Source organism: Triturus cristatus, chromosome 9, assembly GCF_964204655.1.
Source record: "Triturus cristatus chromosome 9, aTriCri1.1, whole genome shotgun sequence".
In the NCBI taxonomy this organism is placed as follows: Eukaryota; Metazoa; Chordata; class Amphibia; order Caudata; family Salamandridae; genus Triturus; species Triturus cristatus.
In genome coordinates this window covers 1,158,835,270-1,158,855,433 of record NC_140592.1, presented here as the reverse complement: position 1 = coordinate 1,158,855,433, position 20,164 = coordinate 1,158,835,270, and positions in this window count along the sequence as shown.

The following is a 20,164-nucleotide window of genomic DNA, read 5'->3' as shown; positions in this document are numbered from 1 at the left end:
TGATGGGTATGATCCTTTACAAATTGTTCCATTCTAAGCGGTTTCTAGATGATATATTTGGGTTTTCGAGTCGGCTAGGTCGATCTTGGTCTTTTGAATTCTTTGGTAATGTTTCTTTTTCGGAATCTTGATCATCAGATGTCTCCAATTGTAAGTTATCTGTCAGATCCTGTGTGATCAATTTTTTTTGGTTTACTATATTTGGAGATGCAGCTTGTTTGGGTATAATTAGTTTGTTTTTATCTTTCTGGCTCATCTTCACTTTTTTTGCGGGGTTATTACTTTCCGCCCTGTTGGGTAGTACCTGCAATACTCCTTCCAATGGCACTGAATCTTTGGTTTTTGCCTCTGATAGCTTTGTTTCTGGAAGCAGTTGTTTTTTGTGTGGCATTAAACACTGAGCAAAATTTATTGCCATATTCTTCCTTTTGCACTGAACAGTTGATATTCCTTCTACCCTCGCTGGCACGTTTTTTATTGTCATTTTGTTAATGGTTGAATATTCAAGCCATCTGTGTCTGACAGCGATGTTTGGGGGCCATGTAATATTAGATTTGATAGGGATGCCCCCTATTGGATTCCATTTATACTGTCACATTGAATTTTTTTGTCACATTTTGTCGTTCTCGTTGCTTCTGTATTTCCTTTTTCGTTGTGTTTGCTATTAAATGTGCTTGCTGTTGTGTCTGTTCCTCTGGAATACGTGTTTTAGAAAATGTATGGTCCTCCTGCTTTCACATTTCTTTTACTATGTCCGATAATATGAGCGGCAAGGTGCTTAATTTGTCCATATATATATATATATATATATATATATATATATATATATATATATATATATATATATATATATATATATATATATATTGATAAACAATATGCCCAAGCATTGAAAGGGCACTCAACAGCGCTTCTTACCATCAGGTATCTTTAGCCCCGGTGCAGCTCGCCTCTTGCATGCCATATATTATAATGATCCCGACACGTTTCGAGGCTTACACGCCTCTTCTTCATGGGCTTAATTTAAACCAGGCATTGAAATTTTCACTTTGATTTCCAGTGTGCTTTTATTGGAGAGACACCCTCAACTTTTTATTACGTTGTGCCTAGCCTACCAAGGTATTCAATTGTATAAATGCATTGAACATGTCAGGATCCTACAAAGGAAATAATTTATGCTCGTGAAGGACTATATATCCCATAATGCATTGAACAGAGAAATGCACTTTGCCAAGCCCACTATGGGCGTGTATTTAATGATGAAAACAAAATAAATAAAAAAGAGCACTTCCTGCAACCTTTCATTCAAAAGCCTATGATTAAGATGCTTTGCATCGAAACGCGTAAGGCGCAGAAGATTGTTTGTTGGCACGACGGAAAAAGCGGAAAGAAAATAGCCGGAAGGCAGGCATCCTCACGAGTGCACTCCTAAGCTCCAGGGCGATTGTTTAACAAAATATATATATATATATATATATATATATATATATATAATCTACTGGCGGTCGCCAGTAGATAGTTATAGTTAGGACCTATTTTCCATAGGAAATCCGCAACATTCTATTTGGAATAACGTTGGCGCCGGTTGACGAATCCTCGCGAAATTTTCCAAACATTTGGCCAGCTCCACTCCGCTCCTACCCTGAAAGTTTTGCGGTGATCCGTCAAGCGGGGGCCGAGAAAAAAGGGGGTGCCAAAACGCGTTTTCCCCATGCAATTTCCCATAGGATCTGTTGTCGCAGCTACAGCCCGAACCGCTGAACGGAATGACACCAAATTTGGCAAAGAGGTAGTCCTCAGTTCAGACTCGTGCCTTTTGCATATATGGTGTGAATCTGTTCAGTAGTTCCTGAGAAAATGAGGGTAAAAAAGTTAGTGATATCTATGGCCGCGGAGGATCCGCAGACCGTAAGCGCACCCTCCCCGAACCGAGCGCGCACCCTCCCGATCGCGCGCTGAATGCTAATTGGCTGTCGAGTGTCTCTCTACATTCGAAACCAGGAACTGTTGGCGGCCATTTTCTGCCTCGGTAGAAGCGAGGTTGATTAACCCCTTGTGTGCCACGCTCTTTCCCCGCCCTGTGCCGGCCGTTACATTAGCGGGCGGGGTTTATGACGAGCTGGACTCGTCATGGGCACAGCGCAACCGCGGCCCATGACGAGTCCAGCTCGTCATGGGCACACAAGGGGTTAAGTAAGGGGAATAAGTGTGTAAAACATGTAAAGGGGGCAGAGTTGAAAAACTCTGACCCTCTAGAGGTGCTTAGGGGGTCCCCCTTTTAAAAAACAAAAAACAGCAAAATGGGCGCACGGTGCGCGCATCCTATCGCATTTGGTGCATGGATCCTCTCGTGTTGGGTGCGCGGATCCAAAAACATGGAAAAAATATATAAAATAAAGTAAAAAAAATATTTTGAAAAATATAAAAAAATATGTTTGAAAAACCCATTAAGTTCAAATAATATTTTTTAATTTTAAAAAGTATTAATTGAAAAAATAAGTTTAAAAAATGGTGATAAAAAAGTATTTAAAAAAAAATGTAATTAATGAAATGACACACTGAATTTGAAAAATATAGAAATCCAATCAAAATCATTAAACATGATATCTTCAGTGATAAGTTATAGATAGGAATTAGCATTTAAAAAACCTTTGAAATTCACTGAAAAAACCATAGGTTTCATGCACATTATAGTTAGGAATTGGCATTTAAAAAACCTTTGAAATTCACTGAAAAAACCAAAGGTTTCAGGGGCGTTATAGTTAGGAATTGGCATTTAAAAAACCTTAGAAATTCACTGAAAAAACCATAGGTTTCAGGGGTGTTATAGTTAGCTGGACATTTCCCTCGTACAAAACCCTGGAAATTCCCCTGTTATAGTTAGTTCAGCTAACTATAACTCGTGCCCCCGCAATGCACTGCTGATGACGTCACATATTACATCACTCATGACATGGTCAGTGACATCACTGATGACATCACTGATGACATCTCAAATGACATCACTGATGACATCACTGATGACGTCATCCATGTGATAAATTAGTGCATCTTCTCACACCCTTATATAACCTTTGATACACCGACTAAAAATTTCAGACGACCATTTTGACAACCATAGATACTCCAATACCAATAACTACTCACCCACTCATTGACTCTTAGGTCTACATACATCTCCACTCACTCACCTGTACAGTCACTCATACTTACAGTCACTCTGTGCATTTATACACCTATATAGACACTCACACTCCGCCAATCATCCATTGAGGTACTGACACATCTAGTCAGTCATGCAAATAATTAATCACAGTAAAATGTACTCACCTATACAGTTAAAAACACTCAAGTTCATTTACTCATAAAAATACTAACAAATTCTGTGTCTTCCTGCAGAAAACAAACAGCACATGACACAGATATCCTTGCACTATGGCGCATACAGCCACTCCCAAAATCACACACTCTCACATATAGATAGTTATATACTCTTACACACATATGCACTGCGTTTCACATATGTAGTTAGTGACACATGTATAACTGAGATGTACATCCAATCACTAACACACCCATACATACACTCACCCAACCATACAGTCCATCACAGATACACTTTTAAAACCATGCACCCACTGAATCACCCACTCACACATCTATTCACAGAGTCACACACACCCTACCCACACAAACACTCAGGCACCCATACAGATACTCAGACAACCAATCAATAACCCATATAGACACTCATATAGCTATTCACAAAACCATGCAGCCACTTATACACCAACACACAGACACATACAGACATTCACACAGTTTAGTCACTAGTCTGCAGTAAGATACATTTAATGACTCACTTATAGAGTCAGTTACGCACCTAGAAAATCATCCATTCACACACTTGTACACCCACTTATTTTTCAACAGGCCTTTCCCTTTATATATTAAACATATTAAAACTGTTCAGATACACATACTCAATGGATGATGTCATCAGTGATGTCATGAGTGATGTCATTTGAGCTGTCATCAGTGATGTCATCAGTGATGTCACTGACCATGTCATGAGTGATGTAATATGTGACGTCATCAGCAGTGCATTGCGGGGGCGCGAGTTATAGTTAGCTGAACTAACTATAACAGGGGAATTTCTAGGGTTTTGTACGAGGGAAATGTCCAGCTAACTATAACACCCCTGAAACCTATGGTTTTTTCAGTGAATTATATATATATATATATATATACATACATACATACATACATACATATATATATATATTAATAAATAAATATGCATCAACCCACTAAGGGATATAATTATGCTCACATGAGGACTATACATCCCATAAGGCACCAGAAAGGATATTGCACTAAGTACTGCCCACTGAGGCAAATAATGGAAATAAAAGAAGCCGCAATGTGAGCCATGATGTAATATTTATCTAGCAGCCCAGGAAGAAGAGGAATTGAACCTCGAAACGCGTCGGCATTAAGTAACTAGTATCGGAACACCAAGACGAGCTGCATTTTAATGCTGAATGGTGAGAGCGCTGTTGTGTGCCTTCTCAATGCTTGCGGGCACATTGGTTTAAAAAATACTTACACGGCAGCCCAGCCGTGGAGAGGAGCACCATCGATGAATTAGGAGAGGCTGTGGAGTGAAACTTTGTCACACCGTTGCAGCACAGCGCTCCAGATGCATATTGAGCTCGTTTTTAATGTTCCGAAGCCTACCAAGGATAGTTTAATGCTTTTAATAAATAAATGTGCATCAACCCACTAAGGGATATAATTATGCTTACATGAGGACTGTACATCCCACAGGCACCAGAAAGGACATTGAACTAAGTACAGCCCACTGAGGCAAATAATGGAAATAAAAGAAGCCGCAATTTGAACCATGATGTAATATTTATCTAGCACCCCTGGAAGAAGAGGAATTGTACCTCAAAACGCGTCGGCAGGAAGTAACTAGTATCGTAACACCAAGACGAGCTGCATTTTAATGCCGAATGGTGAGAGCGCTGTCGTGTGCCTTCTCAATGCTTGCGGGCACATTGGTTTAAAAAATACTTACACGGCAGCCCAGCCGTGGAGAGGAGCACCATCGACGAATTAGGAGCGGCTGTGGAGTGAAACTATGTCACACCGTTGCAGCACAGCGCTCCAGATGCATATTGAGATCGTTTTTATTGTTCCGAAGCCTACCAAGGATAGTTTAATGCTTTTAATAAATAAATGTGCATCAACCCACTAAGGGATATAATTATGCTCACATGAGGACTGTACATCCCACAGGCACCAGAAAGGACATTGAACTAAGTACAGCCCACTGAGGCAAATAATGGAAAAAAAAGAAGCCGCAATTTGAACCATGATGTAATATTTATCTAGCACCCCTGGAAGAAGAGGAATTGTACCTCAAAACGCGTCGGCAGGAAGTAACTAGTATCGTAACACCAAGACGAGCTGCATTTTAATGCCGAATGGTGAGAGCGCTGTCGTGTGCCTTCTCAATGCTTGCGGGCACATTGGTTTAAAAAATACTTACACGGCAGCCCAGCCGTGGAGAGGAGCACCATCGACGAATTAGGAGCGGCTGTGGAGTGAAACTATGTCACACCGTTGCAGCACAGCGCTCCAGATGCATATTGAGCTCGTTTTTATTGTTCCGAAGCCTACCAAGGATAGTTTAATGCTTTTAATAAATAAATGTGCATCAACCCACTAAGGGATATAATTATGCTCACATGAGGACTGTACATCCCACAGGCACCAGAAAGGACATTGAACTAAGTACAGCCCACTGAGGCAAATAATGGAAATAAAAGAAGCCGCAATGTGAGCCATGATGTAATATTTATCTAGCAGCCCAGGAAGAAGAGGAATTGAACCTTGAAACGCGTCGGCATGAAGTAACTAGTATCGGAACACCAAGACGAGCTGCATTTTAATGCCGAATGGTGAGAGCGCTGTTGTGTGCCTTCTCAATGCTTGCAGGCACATTGGTTTAAAAGATATATATATATATATATATATATATATATATATATATATATATATATATATATATATATATATATATATATATATATATATATCAGAAGCCGCAAGTTCCGGTAAAGGGATCCCTCTGTCACGGGCGGTCCGAGTCAGGAAACCGGAATTCCTAATATTTGAGAACAACCACTTTCGCCATCACGAAAATAGACTCGGACTCCGAAGCTGCATGCAAATGTTTAATGTTCAAGTGCAAGAACGACGCGTTTCACCTTTACGGCTTGGTCACGCTCGAAAATGCAACAAACCATCATGTTTAAATACACAGGTTCATTAAATGACGGATTTACATATGGTACCAGGAAGGATGTGAATTGGGCGGCCATCTTGTAACGATGTCTAATACATTACATACCTATCAATGATAACACAATTATTTACAAATACAGATAAATGCATGTTAACAAAATAAAATATTCCATTGTATTGGTGATTATACAAAAGCATATGTTGTGTTGCCCAAACAGACGTGACTACGTAATGATAGCGCACTTGAAGTTAATTAATCAAATACACAACGGGTAACTATATATCCACAATGTCGTATTATTGTATGCCCAAACACAATGTTGCTCAGATTTGTGCATGCCTTTGTAGTATAAGACCCTTCGGAGAGTATGTCACATTACGTGATGACGTGAATTACGTTGTCATTCACGATCCAATCTCCCTATTGGGCGTGACCAAAAAAAAGGGTCTCCGATCGGTATTTGGGATAAACTGGTGACTGTATGTTCCCAATTTGGTCGTATGCCTAACACACAACAATGCCCTAAATAATACATGCCTCTATAATACTATACCCATAGGGAAATTTCATATTGATGTGAAATACGTAATCATTTATAATCTAATCGCCCAAGTGGGCAGGACCAAAAGTGATCTCTAATTGGTATAGAGATCTAGCCAACTATACGATCTACATATCTAAATGAAGGCAAGATTTATTGTTGACATACCCATTCTAGGTCCAAAAAGCCCTCTGGTGCAAGTACCTCACTATGTACATGTGATAGAATTACATACACTTAAATTCCCCAAGTGGGGTTAAGGCAAAGAGCGGTCAACCAAAAATACAAAATTCACATTTGATTAGGACCCTAATATCAACTAACAAAATTAAGACTTGGTGCATATAATCATTACAATAAGTGTGACCACCTGCCTCAATGTTCCTGAAACACCGTCTGAAAGATAAGCAGATATAAATACAAAATTTTAAAATGAGTCTACAACAGCTTAGGATAAACTTTCATTAGTGCTTATTCATGCAGATGAACGGCTAATTCTTCGCTCATATTTAAACCTTTAGGAGCGAGACTTTCAAAATCCACAATGTAACGGGATTCTAGTTTCCTCAACAGTAATTCCCGATTACCACCTCTCATTCCCAGATCCACAGAATCAATTACAACCATACGCATCCTGGTCTCGTCTTGAAAATGCTGATCAAAGAAGTGTCTAGCTACGGGATACGCTCGGTTGTTATTGCGTATAGCCCGTAAGTGCTCTAACACACGTTTCTTTGCTGCATGTTTGGTACTGCCGATGTACCATTTGGCACATGGGCAGATCAACAGATACACGCAGTGATTGGAGTTACATGTAAGTTTCTTTTTTATAATCAATTCTCTTTTAGAATTGGGTATCTGTAACTTAGCACAGTCGGTGCTGTTTCTGCACGCTTTACATTTCTGACAACATTTGAAACCCCCATCCTTATTCATTGGATCATCTTCATTGTTTGTGATGTAGCTACAACTTAATTCATCAGCCAAACAACGACTCTTTCTGAATGTGATCTGTGGGTTGCTACTCAGATCTTGTTTAAGATGTTCATCTGTGAGTAGCACATGCCAATGTTTTTTAAAAACTCTGCGTATTTCAGCAGCTTGGCCTGAAAAAGTGGTGATAAATCTAATTTTTTCTTCTTTAGTTTCTTTCTGTTTGGGATAAATAAGTTCATCACGTGTTTTTGTTTCTACCCTGGAAATAGCATCTTTCACAGTTTTGGCACTGTAGCCTCTTTCCCTGAATCTCTGGCACATAGTTACCATCTCCTTTTCATATGCCACCTTCGTACTGCAGTTTCTTTTGGCCCGGAGCAATTCCCCATATGGGATGCTTCGTACCAAACTCCCTGGATGACTGCTGTTGGCATTCAAAATACTATTACCCGCCGTATCCTTGCGGAATAATTTCGAGGTCAACTGATTATTAGTGACTTCCAGGCGGACATCCAGAAATTCCATTGAGTTTTTACTGATGTTTTCAGTGAACTGTAGATTACAAGTGTTCCGATTTAATTTGTCAATAAAGAGTCGGACAGAATCTTCATCACCACACCAGATGAAAAAAATATCGTCAATGTAATGCAGCCACAGGGCAACGTTGTTAAATTCATGCATATTGGCCACCACCTGCTCCTCCCACCAGCCCATGAACAAGTTCGCATAGCTGGGGGCGAAGCAGGTTCCCATCGCTGTGCCCTGTGACTGCTTGTAGATAATATCATTGAAAATGAAAAAATTATTTTTGAGACAAATCTCAATCATTTCCAATAACATCTGAGAGTGGTGTAATAAAGAAATGGATCTGGTCTTAAAAAAGTGTTGGATAGCCAATAAACCCTGTTCATGTTGGATGCTAGTATATAGGCTACTAACATCCAAAGATACTAGAGTATACTCTGCCTCCCAATGTATGCCATCAATGATGGTCAGAAAGTGCGTTGTGTCCCTTAAATATGAGGGTAGGGCAACCTCATACGGTCTCAAAAAGTAATCAATGAACCTTGAGGTATTCTCATATAGTGACCCAATGGAAGACACTATGGGTCGTCCCGGAGGATTTTGCATATCCTTATGTATCTTAGGCAATAGATACAAGATTGGTATTCTAGGATGTGCACAATACAGGTAACTGAATTCTTCCTGTTCTAACAGACCCCTGTCTTTCCATCCCACCAGGATCTCTCTATATGTAATCTTAGATTTAAGTACCTCAGCCATATCTGTTTTGCAATAACAGTTAACATCCTCTAACTGTCTCAATCCTTCAGATAGATATTTTTGCTTGTCCAAAACAACCACATTGCCACCCTTATCTGACTGGCGGATCACAATATTGTGATCTGCCTTCAGCTCGTCGATGGATGTGATTTGTTTTGCTGAGAGATTTTTCCTTTTCCCTGATATTTTATTATGTCTCATTTTTTGTAGGTCACACAACACACCCTTCTCAATCTTGTATCTATTGCCTAAGATACATAAGGATATGCAAAATCCTCCGGGACGACCCATAGTGTCTTCCATTGGGTCACTATATGAGAATACCTCAAGGTTCATTGATTACTTTTTGAGACCGTATGTGGTTGCCCTACCCTCATATTTAAGGGACACAACGCACTTTCTGACCATCATTGATGGCATACATTGGGAGGCAGAGTATACTCTAGTATCTTTGGATGTTAGTAGCCTATATACTAGCATCCAACATGAACAGGGTTTATTGGCTATCCAACACTTTTTTAAGACCAGATCCATTTCTTTATTACACCACTCTCAGATGTTATTGGAAATGATTGAGATTTGTCTCAAAAATAATTTTTTCATTTTCAATGATATTATCTACAAGCAGTCACAGGGCACAGCGATGGGAACCTGCTTCGCCCCCAGCTATGCGAACTTGTTCATGGGCTGGTGGGAGGAGCAGGTGGTGGCCAATATGCATGAATTTAACAACGTTGCCCTGTGGCTGCGTTACATTGACGATATTTTTTTCATCTGGTGTGGTGATGAAGATTCTGTCCGAATCTTTATTGACAAATTAAATCGGAACATTTGTAATCTACAGTTCACTGAAAACATCAGTAAAAACTCAATGGAATTTCTGGATGTCCGCCTGGAAGTCACTAATAATCAGTTGACCTCGAAATTATTCCGCAAGGATACGGCGGGTAATAGTATTTTGAATGCCAACAGCAGTCATCCAGGGAGTTTGGTACGAAGCATCCCATATGGGGAATTGCTGCGGGCCAAAAGAAACTGCAGTACGAAGGTGGCATATGAAAAGGAGATGGTCACTATGTGCCAGAGATTCAGGGAAAGAGGCTACAGTGCCAAAACTGTGAAAGATGCTATTTCCAGGGTAGAAACAAAAACACGTGATGAACTTATTTATCCCAAACAGAAAGAAACTAAAGAAGAAAAAATTAGATTTATCACCACTTTTTCAGGCCAAGCTGCTGAAATACGCAGAGTTTTTAAAAAACATTGGCATGTGCTACTCACAGATGAACATCTTAAACAAGATCTGAGTAGCAACCCACAGATCACATTCAGAAAGAGTCGTTGTTTGGCTGATGAATTAAGTTGTAGCTACATCACAAACAATGAAGATGATCCAATGAATAAGGATGGGGGTTTCAAATGTTGTCAGAAATGTAAAGCGTGCAGAAACAGCACCGACTGTGCTAAGTTACAGATACCCAATTCTAAAAGAGAATTTATTATAAAAAAGAAACTTACATGTAACTCCAATCACTGCGTGTATGTGTTGATCTGCCCATGTGCCAAATGGTACATCAGCAGTACCAAACATGCAGCAAAGAAACGTGTGTTAGAGCACTTACGGGCTATACGCAATAACAACCGAGCGTATCCCGTAGCTAGACACTTCTTTGATCAGCATTTTCAAGACGAGACCAGGATGCGTATGGTTGTAATTGATTCTGTGGATCTGGGAATGAGAGGTGGTAATCGGGAATTACTGTTGAGGAAACTAGAATCCCGTTACATTGTGGATTTTGAAAGTCTCGCTCCTAAAGGTTTAAATATGAGCGAAGAATTAGCCGTTCATCTGCATGAATAAGCACTAATGAAAGTTTATCCTAAGCTGTTGTAGACTCATTTTAAAATTTTGTATTTATATCTGCTTATCTTTCAGATGGTGTTTCAGGAACATTGAGGAAGGTGGTCACACTTATTGTAATGATTATATGCACCAAGTCTTAATTTTGTTAGTTGATATTAGGGTCCTAATCAAATGTGAATTTTGTATTTTTGGTTGACCGCTCTTTGCCTTAACCCCACTTGGGGAATTTAAGTGTATGTAATTCTATCACATGTACATAGTGAGGTACTTGCACCAGAGGGCTTTTTGGACCTAGAATGGGTATGTCAACAATAAATCTTGCCTTCATTTAGATATGTAGATCGTATAGTTGGCTAGATCTCTATACCAACTAGAGATCACTTTTGGTCCTGCCCACTTGGGCGATTAGATTATAAATGATTACGTATTTCACATCAATATGAAATTTCCCTATGGGTATAGTATTATAGAGGCATGTATTATTTAGGGCATTGTTGTGTGTTAGGCATACGACCAAATTGGGAACATACAGTCACCAGTTTATCCCAAATACCGATCGGAGACCCTTTTTTTTGGTCACGCCCACTAGGGAGATTGGATCGTGAATGACAACGTAATTCACGTCATCACGTAATGTGACATACTCTCCGAAGGGTCTTATACTACAAAGGCATGCACAAATCTGAGCAACATTGTGTTTGGGCATACAATAATACGACATTGTGGAGATATAGTTACCCGTTGTGTATTTGATTAATTAACTTCAAGTGCGCTATCATTATGTAGTCACGTCTGTTTGGGCAACACAACATATGCTTTTGTATAATCACCAATACAATAGAATATTTTATTTTGTTAACATGCATTTATCTGTATTTGTAAATAATTGTGTTATCATTGATAGGTATGTAATGTATTAGACATCGTTACAAGATGGCCGCCCAATTCACATCCTTCCTGGTACCATATGGAAATCCGTCATTTAATGAACCTGTGTATTTAAACATGATGGTTTGTTGCATTTTCGAGCGTGACCAAGCCGTAAAGGTGAAACGCGTCGTTCTTGCACTTGAACATTAAACATTTGCATGCAGCTTCGGAGTCCGAGTCTATTTTCGTGATGGCGAAAGTGGTTGTTCTCATATATATATATATATATATATATATATATATATATATATATATATATATATATATATATATATATATATATATATATATATATATATATATATATATATATATATATATATATCGGTCGGAGAGACCGAAATGCATCAGGGACTATACCATGCCAGTGCTTTCGAAAATGCAATTAAACCTGCCGGTTTCATCGAGGTGTGTGCGGCTCATTTCCTTCTTGCAGAGAGTGTTTTTTTTCATGTTTCACGGCTCGGTCCTGCTGCGAGCGACGCACCACCAGTGACAAAGAGCGCCATCACTGCCCGAAAATGGACCTCCTTTGTGTTTTTGCGAGAGCAACAAGGGCAATGGCGCCACCAGGGACTGGACCTTGGTTCTGGGCCCCAGCAAACTCGAAAGTCAGTAAGCATGGGGATCACGAGAAGCATTGTTAAAAGCAGAGTAAATCTTAAGCATCACCCACTGAAGGGTACTGATTGCGGGACTCTGAATGAACTACAGGAACCATAATTCTTAAAGGGAAGTCTACCGTGACGCCCACCAGGGGGCAAACACTTTAAAATGCAGCAAATTTGGTTTCTGTCGTTTTTCTCAGGCTTGTGGATGCTCCTGGCTTTCCCTTTGAAAAGGTCGGAGAGACCGAAATGCATCAGGGACTAAACCATGCCAGTGCTTTAAAAAATGCAATTAAACCTGCCGGTTTCATCGAGATGTGTGCGGCTCATTTCCTTCTCGCAGGTTATATATATATATAAAGACAAACAATCTCTCTACCAAGAGCATAAACTGGCCCGTCATCCGATGTCAGTTATAGTTTTTTTTAAAAACATATTTTTATTGACATTTTGCATTTACAGTGACATTTTGCATCGTGTTGCGATTCATCAGATCACATTTCCTTGCAGTTATATCATAATGCATTGTTATTCACACAATCATTAGTCAAGTTTCTTGTCACTATTGAGGTCTTTCTACAGAGAATTTCTGAACAGAACTGGGGTGAAAAAAACTGGGGAGGTGTTCATGGAATTCTGGGTACAGGTGTCGAATGAGGTCTTAGGGCGGCATATGCCCCAGTGAATGGCGGTTCCGCGTGTTTCTAGGAGCAAGGGAGGGAACCTGTAGTCGGTCTAGCTGTCTGTCAGTTATAGTTATCTCATTTAACTATAACTCGTGCCCTAAGGTAATTATAACTCACACCCCACCATGTAATAGTTAGGAAGTAGAGTTAACACCCCGCCAAGCATACTTTTCTCATTAATACTTTTACAGCAAATGTTGCAGTAATATTACAATCATGTAATAGGTGTCATGAGTGATGTAATATGTGGTAAGATGTGGTGAAATTTACAGTGCATGGCAAGGGCACGAGTTGTAGTTACCTTAGGGCACCTTTAGTTTTTTTAGTGATTTCGTCCCTGCAAAGCACTAAAATACCTTGGGGTTGAGTCCTTGCTAAAAACCTTAAATGCGTAGAAACACAGAATTGTGATGCTGGCAGATTGGCAGGCTGTTCTGATAGATTGAGAGCTGCTTACACTACACTACAGTCTAATTATTTTGTGTACAGAGGTACAGTAGAGTAAGCTACTGCAGGACTGTCACACAAGCCCAGGTTCCATAATGTTAAAGAATAGAGCAACAGGAGAGTACAGATCACCACCTAATGCAGTGACCTGGGCCACTAATCAGACATTGATCCACCGTGCTCATACCCTACTCCCACCCTACTCCCACCCACCACCACTACCAACAACTCGTCCTCTGCAGCTTACTTATGCAGCCATCAGCACCTTGACAAACTGTTGAACTATTGAGGAAAAGAGCACCAATCACCTGACAAGGTTTATGTGGTTATAAATTAGATGAGTCCAATATAACCTACTATTTAATGACCCAACACACAACTGTTCCGGCATGGGTAAAAAGAACCCAAACGTAGTCCCTACAGCCCTGTACGCCATTTGTTTTTTCATTGTGCTTCATTTCCATTCTTCTCAATTTATTTATGTGATTTTCTATTTATTTAGAGATATTTATGTACCACCGATCTAGCCCGGAGGGCAGCGGAGCGCGTTACGCAGTATGGCGATTTGCACACTTGGCGATGCCTGGTTACATATGACACATTTTATATAGAGTCATTATTTATACATCATAAATTTAACAGTCTCGAACATATGTGTGGGAGATTCAGTCATGAAAGTACCATCAAGTTATCAATGTTGTTAATAGGCTTGGAAAGTCTATGACAATGAACACTACTAAAGAAAAGTTGGAAATTAAACACCGCAAAATCTGTTCCATCAATGCCACATACGCTAACGGCGCAGATGCTGCATGGTCCCAGCTCAGTTCACACCTTTCGATTCCTATTGCTCTTGTGCGTGCCCCGGGCTTCCTTATTTTAATTCAGTCGGCATTCCAATAGACCCAGAATATTAGAAGTCATGAATGTGTCTGGCTGCTCCGCCCAGCCCCTTACTCCTGCGCTTGCCCTCTTTAGTGAGGAGAGTCATCTCTAATTGTATTGCTGTATGTATGGCACCTCTCCAGGGAGTGCTCAAGCACCAGCACCGAGAGGCCATGAATACCCTTGAATGGATTCCACTTACTGGATGGAGTCCCCGCAAAATTGCGTCTCTAGCTGTTTAAACAACCCGTGAAGTCCCCAGAGGGGATTAATAGCCTCTCTAAATTCTGGCTTTCAGTCAATCTTGGGATAAAAGTTTTCATATACTGTTGCACAATCGATAAGGCTTAGGTGCATTGTCCGAGTACCATGATGGCTACCAGCCCTTTCTGGGTGAAGTGCTGGCAGGCAATCCGATCACACCATGAGATCTGTGCTTAGGCTCAACCCAGATATCTATAAATCTTTTTTCCTTAATGACTCCAAAACTACTGAACCGATTTACACCAAATTACAAAAAGGGTTCTTTCTGGGATGAGAGCTATCTTTCTGCCAAATATGGTGTAATTCTGTTCAGTTGTTCAGGCTGTGGTCGCTCCCTATGGGAAATTGCATTGGAAACACAATTTTATTTACTCCCATCCATTTTCTCGGCCCTGCTTAACGGATCACCCCGAAACTTTCTATGCAGAATAAGACAAAGTTGGGCACTTTTTGGGAAAACTTTCATGAAGACTAGACAAACGACCCCAAAGTTATAAGCAAACCAAAAAATGCTTTACTTACGGAAACTAGATACTGACTATAACTACCTACCGATGACCACCGGTAGGTTTTAGATATATATATCTAAAGCCAAAGGTTACAGGGATATTATAGTTAGGCTCAGATTTTACTCATGCAAAACCATTGAAATTCTGCAGTTATAGTTACCTGAGCTAACTATAAATTCTACCCCCACAATGCATTGCTTATAACCTCACATATTACATCACTCATGACATGGTCAGTGATATCACTAATGACATCTTAAATGCATTCACTGGTGACATCATCCAGTAAGTTCAAGGGTGATACTATTTCTAATATATATCATCTGATTGGCTGTGAGACTGTCTGTATCTATGTATGTGACTGGTTTCTAAGTGGCTGTTTGGGTGTGTGAGTGAGTGTGTGGGTGGCTATATGGGTGAAGAAGTGGGTGTGTGAGTAGCTGCATAGATGAGTGAGTGACTGTATTGGTGAGTGAGTGGGCATGTGAGTGGCTGTCCAGGTGGGTGAGCAGTTGTGTGAGTGGCTGTATGAGTGACTGAGTGAGTTTCAAAATAGGTGGGTGAGTGAGCGTGTGACTGATTGGCTGTATGAGTGACTGAGTGGCTGTGTGAATGGCTCTATGGGTGAGTGACTGGGTGAGTAAGTGGGTGCATGGCTGAGTAAGTAATTGTCTGAGTGGGTGTATTGGTAAGTGAGGCTATAGTAAGTGCTGTATTGCACAGTAAGTGTGTGAGTACTTGTATGGATGTGTAAATGGGTTTGTAAATGATTGTGTGGGCGAGTGAATGGATGTGTGAGTGACTGTATGGGTGAGTGAGTAGGTCTGTTACTAGTTGTATGGGTGAGTGAGTGGCTGTGTGAGTGCCTGTATGGGTGCATGACTGGGTGGGTGAGTGGTTGTATCTGTTAGTGGATGTGAGTGATTGTGTGAGAGGGTGTTTGAGTGGTGGTATGGATGTGTGGGTGGGCGTGCAAGTAGTTGTGTGGGTATGTGAGTAGGTATGTGAGTGGTTCTGTCCAGGATGTCATCAGCAATATCATGAGTGATGTCATCAGTGATGTCACTGACTATATCATGAGTGATGTAAAATATGAAGTCATAATCACTGCATTTTGGGGGTGCAAGCTATAGTCAGCTCAAGTAACTATAACTGATAAATTTCTGTGGTTTTGTGCAAGTGAAATCTGAGTCTAACTATAAAGGTCTACTAACCTTTGTTTTTTTTCAGTGAATTTGTAAGGTTTTATTCTATTTCCTAACTATAACGTTCTTGTAACCTTAGGTCTTTTCAATGAATTTGTATGGCTTTTTATTTCTATTTCCTAACTATAACGTCCGTGTAACCTTTGGTTTTTTTGTGAACTTCAAAAATTTTTATACATTTTATTTCCTAACTTTAACTTTTCAGAGTGTGTCCGTGAGTGGCTGTAAAGGTTGGCGAGTGGCTGTATGGGTCTGTGACTGGGTGTGTGAGTGGTTATGTGGGTGTGTGAGTGGCTCTATGGGTCTGTACAGTGGGTGGAGGAAGGGGGCAGGGCCTCCGAAGAGCTCTCAGCAATACCGCTTTGGCCTCCAACAACCCTCAGGATTGAAGGAGACTTCATCTCCCCAACCAGTAGTGTGTCAGGAGGTGTGTTTGTAGAGTAGTGGAGATAGGGGGCTGGGCTTTCGATGAGTTCTCAGAAATCCCACTGTGTGGGACTTGCTGGTGGAAACAGGAGGGGCTCTTGTCCCCCAATAACTCTTAGTATCCAAGAGGACTTCATCCCCCAATGAGTAGTGTGCCAGGAGGTATGTTTGCATAGTGGTTTAGAAAGTGGGCGAGGACTCTGATGAGCTGTGGCAGAATTGTCAGTTCCACATGGGTTGCGCTGATCATCCTGGGGATCCACGGATTCCCATACATTGAGAAAAACATCATAAGGCAATTTATTGTCCTTTATGGGTGCCTCTGGGACCCTTCTAACACATCTTTGGGGTCATGGTACCTCTACCCGACCCCTTTATTCCCTTTGCATAGACATTTTCAGCCCCAGGGACCATGTCCTGAGATATAAAATGGCAGGTGCAAATTTTCTGTCAAGTTGCAGCCAGCCACACAGGACCTTGCTGTGGCACTGCGGATGCATTGCGGGTGGATCAGCAGAAGGTCCTCGTCCCTAGATATACAAATTTGGTTTTCTTTTAATATCTCTATAACTCCTGAAAGGATTTACACCAAATAACAAAAAGGATGCTTTCTGGACCAAGAGCTAGCTTTCTGCCAAATTTGGTGGAATCCCATTCAGCGGTTCCGACTGTAGTTGTGTTCAAAATCTCTGTGGGAAATTGCATAGGGAAAACGTGTTTTGGGACCCCACCATTTTATCGGCTCCCGCTTGATAGATCACCCCAAAACTTTCAACAGAGCAGCTGAATGGCAAATAAGTTCTGAAAATGTCATGAGGATTTGTCAAATGGCGCCAAAGTTATTGGCAAAACAAATAAAGCTTTTCCTATGGAAATTAGGTCCTAACAATAGCCACCCTTTGGCGACCCGCAGTAGGTAAAATATATATAGCATTCTGGCAGGCATACATACTGCACAACCTTGGATAACTTATAGACGTTGACCGTCGATTAGTGACCATCTAGCACACAGCACTACCTCTTCTCGGCCGCCACCCCTACTAGAATTGAGGGAGTAAAGTTTTTTTTCCTTGCATAAGATGCAAGGCCTGCAAATTTAGTAATAAAGTAACTAAGTACAGTGTTAATGAGCTGGGCCGTCAGGAATCAAGGAGCATCAACATATCGGGAGTACCATTCATCCCACCAAGAAACTAATTCTTGAACACATGTGGGCCATCGCCAAAAATGATCCCACCTAGCCTGTGGCTCACCACTTGTCCTGACGTTCTTTTGTTTAGATGAGGCACCTAAAAATGAAAGAGGAGGTGACAGGGTAAAAAAACTACGTATCCTATAATCGAAATACATCATTGACCTTCAGACGAGGACCCCCAGAGGTCTTAACAATGAAGAAGAACTATGGGTCAATTTAGAGTGATAACCTAATGTTCGGCCCAAGGGGGGTAATTCATGGCCATGTGTCTGTCATTTTGCTAAAGGGGGCCCCAGAGATCTCTAGTCGGTTTCCTGTGCAGTTACCTGTGTTAATAATCAGATATAGGTATTACAATGTATATGAATAACTGTAATAGATTCAAGAATTAGGAAATGAATTATGTTCATGTGTTTTTCCGCCATATCATTCAACTGATATATAAACTGCACATTGAGGACACAACTACGAGATGAATTATGCATTCTGTTTGAGATTATGTAAGTGTGATTCTGAATGCCTACTCAGGGCGTGATAAAAGCTAACAAGTGGGATCACCCTTTAAATTTTCACAATCGAATTGATAATAGACTTCTACATATATATGTTTCTGCAATTCCAACCAGGGGGACATTGTCGTCCATAAGACAAAAATCAAGTTTGTATCTTTGTATTTCCTTCCCTCCCATGTGATGATTTTCCCACTCATCGAGTCACCAGTAACTGCTGGTTTAACTTAAGGTTTATTTATACCTTTACCTTTGTATTCTCTTCATGTCTTCCACATGTTACAAGATGGCCACCGTGATTATCAAATGAATGCAAACTAATTTATGGCCATCGTCACTGTTGATTAATTTATGCCTGTCACTGTTTTTGTTTAAACTGGCACCCGAATGGGAAAGAAACTGACATTGATAAAGGCGTCATGCCGAAACGCGTCAGTCAGTGCTTGGAGGCTTGCACATTAAACCAATTTTGTTATAATTCACCCGTGAGCGCACTCGTTTTGGCTGGACGACAATGGTTCGCCCATGTGGATTTATATATATATATTTCTATACACATACATACATACTACATACATACATATATATCTCTATATATATATATATTCACTTAAAAAACCATAGGTTTCACACGTTATAGTTAGCTGTACATTTCACTCGTAAAAAACCAATGAAATTCCACGTTATAGTTAGATCAGGTAACTATAACTTGCGCGCCCACAATAAACTGCTGATGACGTCACATAGTACATCACTCATGACATGGTCAGTGACATCACTCATGACATCAATGATGACATCTGAAATTACACATTGTGGATTGCGGTCGCGCAAGTTATAGTTACCTGATCTAACTATAACGTGGAATTTCATTGGTTTTTTACGAGTGAAATGTACAGCTAACTATAACATGTGTGAAACCTATGGTTTTTTCAGTGAATTTGTACGGTTTTTTAACCCCTTCAGTGCCCATGACGAGCTGGACTCGTCATGGGCTGCGGTGGCGCTGTGCCCATGACGAGTCCAGCTCGTCATGAACTCCGCCCGCTAATGGAAGGCGCGGCACTGGGCGGGGAAAGGGGCAGGCATGCAAGGGGTTAAATGCTAAGTTATGTATTTATTTTTTATTTTTTTTTCTGGTTTTTAACTATGCGCACACCCTGCGCGCACGGTGCCCCCACTTGACGAATCCCCCCGAGACTTTCAGGGTAGGAGCGGAGCGTAGCGCCCCATTAGTTTTGAAAATTTCGCGAGGATTCGTCGACTGGCACCAAAGTTATTCAAAATAGAATGTTGCGGATTTCCTATGGAAACACGGTCCTAACTATAACTATCTACTGGTGACCGCCAGTAGATAATATATACATATATATATATATATATGTATGTATATATATATATATATATATATATATATATATATATATATATATATATATATATATATATATATATATTTTATCTACTGGCGGTCGCCAGTAGATAGTTATAGTTAGGACCGTGTTTCCATAGGAAATCTGAAAATTCTATTTTGAATAACTTTGGCGCCGGTTGACGAA